Below are 6000 nucleotides of genomic sequence, written 5' to 3'. Positions count from 1 at the left end.
GTCAGCTATAGGAGCCAGGGACATGTCTTCTGGGTTAACATCAGGGAAGGCAGGGCCTGAGTACAGATGTGATGCCTCGGTAGGTATAGTATTGTTTCTGCTTTCGGATGGGAAGATGAAAAAAGTGTGAAATCGTTGTTAAGGGAAGTGGAAAAAAAAACCTGTACTCAGGGAATGTAGTAGGTTGCTGGACGGTGCTGCCCGCTCACATGTTATGTAGCGTTACCATTATAATTACATTATAATTACGATAATTGCATGTCTAGATACCACAGCTTGGCAAATGGTGTCATGGGTAAGAGCCCTGACTTTGAACATTTGTTTCATGGCTTGGTCCTCCCCAGCCAGAGAACTTGGACTGAGTCACCAAAGTTGCCCAGGATCGCACAGCCAAAACCGGACGGAGCTGTGGTTCAAACCCAGAACCTCCGGCCTTCCTCCTGGGTGACATGGACTCTGTTCATCCAAGAAAAATGCCAAATATCGAGAAATCACCAAAACGCTTTTGCTGTTAAGATACCGTTTGGGGAAATGTGATTGGAGATGGTGGTGGGGCGGGGCGGGGGGACCAGAAGTCTGTTGCCTGCTCACTTCTGGTTATTCCAGCCTGGGTTTGAGAGACTATGGAATGCTCCTTGGGCTGCCCCTGCCAGGTTCCCAGTCTCTGCCTCTCTCCTCTCCCCAGCCCTTGAGCAGCTCGTCCCTGGCACCTACGAGCCCCTCTCTTGGGGCCTGGAGCCTAGCCCAGTCAGCCTTTGTCCAGCTCTGTGGGATCCTTCCCTCACTTTCCCAGAACTAAGAGGAGCCAGGACTGGGACCCTCTGATGATTAGACAGCAGCAGCAGCAATGACAACACAACAACAACACTGCTCTGAGGATCTTGAAGAGACTGGCAGAGGGGCAAGGCTTTCTGGTTCTGCCCCACCAAGCAGCCATTAAGAAAGCTCGGCCTGCGTCCAGACATTCACCAAGAAAACATAGCAAGCCACTAGGTTTGGTGTTAGAAGGAACTGGAGAGGCAAAGGTATTCTGGACCGAAGACAAAATCTCTTGCCATAGATGGCCCCTCGCACAACAGGAGTCTCTGTGGGGAATGGGAGAACATGGCCACCAAAAGCCTCACAGAAGGGCCCAGTTGACTTCACGGGTGAATGAAAACCTTGCTTCACTGAGAAGCAGTTTGGGAGATGGTGACAGTTTTGTTTGGCGTCGTAGTTGTGTGCATGCACGTGGTGCACTGCCGGATCTGTCTGCTTGGGTTAGAACAAGAGTCCAATAGCCATCAGTGCTGGCCCTGCATATAGGCTGTATTTCTGTCCCACAACAATGTCTTTGAGCAAAGTCATTCAACAGACTGGATCAAGTTGGGCTGCTGGGACTTGGCAACCCCACCCCCGATGCCACATCATGTCTTGTGTTCTGCCTGGGCAGCCTCGGACAGGAATGCGAACGACCTGGGACTATCCCAGTGGGAGGCAGATTTTTACAGTTATGAGCTGTATACAGTTATGAACAGATGTTACTGTTGTGAACTGAATGTTTGTCTTCCTCCAAATTCATATGTTGAAGCCCTAACCCCACAATGTGACTATATACAGAGATAGAGAGAGAGAGAGGTTAAAGTGAGGTCTTAAGTGGGGGGCCTTAATGTGATAGAGCTCACGGCCTCATGAGAGGAAGAGACACCGGAGCTCTCTCCAGCGTATGGAAACCAGCAAGACGGCGGCCGTCTGCAGAGCTGGAAGGACAGCACTTCCTTGCATTGCTTTCCAAGACGGCATCTTAGGCAGGCCCAGGTATCACCCCCTCAGCCTTCACTTTACTACTGTGGGCTCCTCCCAGACTCTCAGGAAGTGTGAGTGTGACCAGGCTCTCGGCTTTCAGCTTTCCCGAACCACCTTCCAGTGAGCTTGTCACAGGACACTAGTCCCAGGGAGAGAGATGAGACCTCCATGCCTACATCTCCCTTTGCTTTCTTTTCCCTGCCATCCCTTTGGCTTGAAGTGACTGGGTGGGGAAGGGAATACTTTCCACGTCTTTTTACTTTGCTTTATTTTTTTTTAAAGATTTTATTTATTTATTTGACAGAGAGAGATCGCAAGTAGGCAGAGAGGCAGGCAGAGAGATAGAGGAGGAAGCAGGCTCCCCGCCGAGCAGAGAGCCCGATGCGGGACTCGATCCCAGCACCCTGTGACCATGACCCGAGCCGAAGGCAGCGGCCTAACCCACTGAGCCACCCAGGTGCCCTTTACTTTGCTTTAAAAAAAAAAGATTTATTTTTTTATCTTAGAGAGAGAGAGACGGGGTTGGGGGAGAAGCAAAGGGAGAGGGAGAAAGACAATCCGAGGCCGAGTCCCGGTTGAGCACAGAGCTTAACATGGGGCTCCATCCCACAACCCCAAGATCATGACCTGAATCGAAACTAAGAGTCAGATGCCCAACTCACTGAGCCCCCCAGACCCCCTTTCCACCTCTTTTTCATCTCAGCCTGAGTTTCTGCTCCCTCTATCATAGAATAATATGGGCTTGGTTCTTTATGGGATGATAATGGGAACTCTGTTAGTTAGGGTTCCAGCCAGAGAAACAGAAGATATAGAGAGGGTATAGGATGTGTGTGTGTGTGTGTGTGTGTGTGTGTGTGTATTATGAAGAATGGGTTTATGTGATTGGGCGGGGTGGGGGCACGGGTGGTGGCGGCTGGTTAGGCAAGTCCGAACTTTGCAGGGTAACTGGCAAGCTGGAAAGTTGGCCATAGCCGCTGCGGAGGGCTTGCGGAGAACTTCCGTCTTCCTCAGGGAAACCTTAGCCTTGGGTCTTCGGGCCTTTCAGCTGATTGGATGAAGCCTGCCTGGGGTTATGGAGGCTAATCTCCTGGACTTCAGGTCAACTGATTACAGGTATTAACTATAACAACAAATACCTTCTCAGAAATACCCAAATTTGCATTTGCAGGTATTTACCTGCGGACTCAGCCTAGCCAAGGTGACACAGGAAATCGACCATCAGAGAAACTAATGGAGTTTAGAAGAAACATCTTTTCTGTGTAGATAAAGCCTGGCTTTCAAGACGATTGTCTAGCCGTGGACACAAAAATCCTATTTTGGGTATCAAAAGCTGACTTTATCTTTCTTGTTATGTTCTTCCTGTGATCGGAATATTGTGGGTAGAATATCACCCACAGGAAACGTGAATGAGAAAAACACGCGAATAAATTTTTTGTGTAACGTTTTGCCCAAGGAAGGACATTTTGTCTTTATAGCCACAAATCATCTCGGAGAGGAAAAAGAAGCAACTGATGAAACCAGCAAGTTTCCATTTGAAAAGGGCGTGAACAGGGCGGGTGGTGGGGTTTGTCCCGGGTGGTGGTGGGCACAGACTGTTGGAAAAGCACCGGGAAGGCTGAAGCTGAGAGACAGGAGGCAGGGGGTGTTTTCAGCAGAGCCTGGTGCTTGGTGAACCCAGAGGGATGGGCATATTGCCTTGCGAGGCTGGGTTCATATTACCAGCTGCTAGAGGCTGTGAGTTCAATTCAGGTCCTAATTTACTTCTTATGCAAGACATGATCTCACACCACGAAGGGCCCAGCTGACACTACCTTCTCCTCTCTTGATCCTCGTAGCCCCCCCACGACCTGGGGGTGGGGGGCCAGGTGCTCAGGCTGCATTCAAACCCCTGCTGAGAGGCAGTGAGGACCCTGGAGAGGTGGACGGCTGGGATCCTGAGCCCCATTCTCCGGGCCTCACAGGTACTGATGCTTCGTCTTTCAGTGTAATTCAGTGCAGAAGGACAGTTTATTTTATTTTGATGAATAGTTTCAGTAACATTTTTGGTTTTTTAAAAAATGGTTTTGTTGAGGGGTGCCTGGTTTAGTCGGTGAAGCCTCTGCCTTCGGCTCAGGTCATGATCTCAGGGTCCTGGGATCGAGCCCCGTGTGGGGCTCCCTGCTCAGCGGGGAGTCTGCTTCTCCCTCTCCCTCTGCCCCTTGCCCTGCTCGTGCTTTCTCTCTCTCTCAACTAAATAAATAAAATCTTTTAAAAAAACAGTTTTGTTGAAATACAGTTCATATAACATACATTTTACTCAAAGCGTGCGATGGTTTAGTCTCATCACAGACCTGCATACCATCTCCAGTCAGTTCCAGGGTATTCTTACCACCGCAAAGAGAGCTACCGTCCCCCGTGCACACCAGCCCCCTGGCAAGCACACAGCTACTTTCTGTCTCAATGGATTTGCCTATTCTGAACTTTCAGATGAAGCCTATAAAATATGACCATTGATGCTTAGCTTCAAGGTTTTCAAGGTCCATCCAAGCTGTGGCACTGATCAGCATTTTATACTTTTTTAAAAATTATTTATTTATTTATTTGAGAGAGAGAGAGAGATCACAAGTAGGCAGAGAGACAGGCAGAGAGAGGGGGGGAAACAGACTCCCCACTGAGCAGAGAGCCTGATGTGGGACCAGGACTCTGAGCCGAAGGCAGAGACGTAACCCACTGAGCCACCCAGGCGCCCCTAATTCCTTTTTATGGCTGACTAATATTCCACCGTACAGAGAGACCATGTCTTGTTTCTCCATTCATCTGTCAATGGACATCTGGGTTGTTTCTACTTCTTGACCGTTGCGAATAAAGCTGCTATGAACTTCTGTGTCCAAGTTTTTAATGTGGACATTTGTTTTCATTTCTCTTGGCTATTGCCCAGGAGTGTCACATGGTAACGCTATGTTTAATCTTTGGGAGGCATGTGGGTTCTTTTACTCTGCACAACAGCCCTATGGGGTGTAGGCACTATTATTATCTTCATGTGACAGATGGGGAAACTGAGGCACAGAGCGGCTAAGTGGTCTGCTGAACTGCCCAAGGCCCCACAACTAGCAAGGGGTAGAGCTGTGATTTGAGCCCGGGGGCTCTGGCGCCAGAGTTCCAGTGCTGACGGCTGCCCTTTGATGACCCTTGGCTCATAGACCATGTCCAAGTCCCATGAGGCTCCGGGGCAGCCTGGTCTTTGACCTTGGCCAGCATCCACTCTTGCCAAGTCCTCCCACTGCTGCTCGCCGGCCAGGGTGGTCAGTGTGCCAAACCCGTTCCCTTTGTTCCCAGACGAGCTTTGCAGCCACGGCCACTCAGAAGGAGGCTGAGTTCTGGGCAGGGCTGTGAAAGACCCACACATATTTCCTCATTTTTGCTGACTGTGAGCCATGTTACTGAGTGCAAGGAGAGTGATTTATCAAAACCAAGGGCCAAATGGTCCAGAGAATGAGGTTGCTACATTTCCATGAAAGCTCTATGCCTCGCACCTTGCATCTCTCACGACGAGAAGAATTCTGTTCTTGGACAATGGCAGCTGTTTCAGTGGTCACGATGAGGCTCCAGCTCCTTCCGAAGAAGAAGCCTCCACGTATGGCCACGCCAGGGGATGAGGCTGGAAAGAGAAGGAAGAAAATCCAGTTTAGAAGAAAAGAAAAGGAGCTGGCCTGTGCCTGTGGAGGCGGCCTGGGGTCTGGAACCCAAGCGGGGCAGAGGCGCCAGAGGAAGAGTCTTCCGGAATCTGAGATTTGGGAGTGGTGATGCAACATGGGGGCTTAAGTGGGTAGGAGAAGAATCCATGAAACGAGATTTGGAAAGACTTGTACCTGAATTACCAGCCTCAGTGCTGTCTCAGGTGACCTGGGGACAAATTCAGCCTGCTGGGGTAGAGCTTCCCCCATCAGAAACGACAGCAGCAGAAAGCAGGATTCCCCATTCTCCCTGCCCCGGGAGGACAAACTTTGGTGACATCTTTGGGTGCCTTCCTCCTGATGGGCAGACCAGGCTACTGCAGCTGGCAAGAACTCTCTAGAAAATATCATTGTGCATGTGGGTGTACACGTGTGCGGGCGTGTGTGTTCTCCTTATAGTCCTCCTGCCTCCAGTTTCAAGCAGGGATCCTGGCCTGGCTTCTTCAGGCACCCCTGTGAAGGCCGCTTTCCTTCCTGTCATTTGAAAAGCAATGGGGGCCCT

This window comes from Neovison vison, chromosome X (assembly GCF_020171115.1).
Source record: "Neovison vison isolate M4711 chromosome X, ASM_NN_V1, whole genome shotgun sequence".
NCBI classification, from domain to species: Eukaryota; Metazoa; Chordata; class Mammalia; order Carnivora; family Mustelidae; genus Neogale; species Neogale vison.
The sequence above is the reverse complement of the archived record's forward strand: the minus strand, read 5'-3'. Positions refer to the sequence as shown.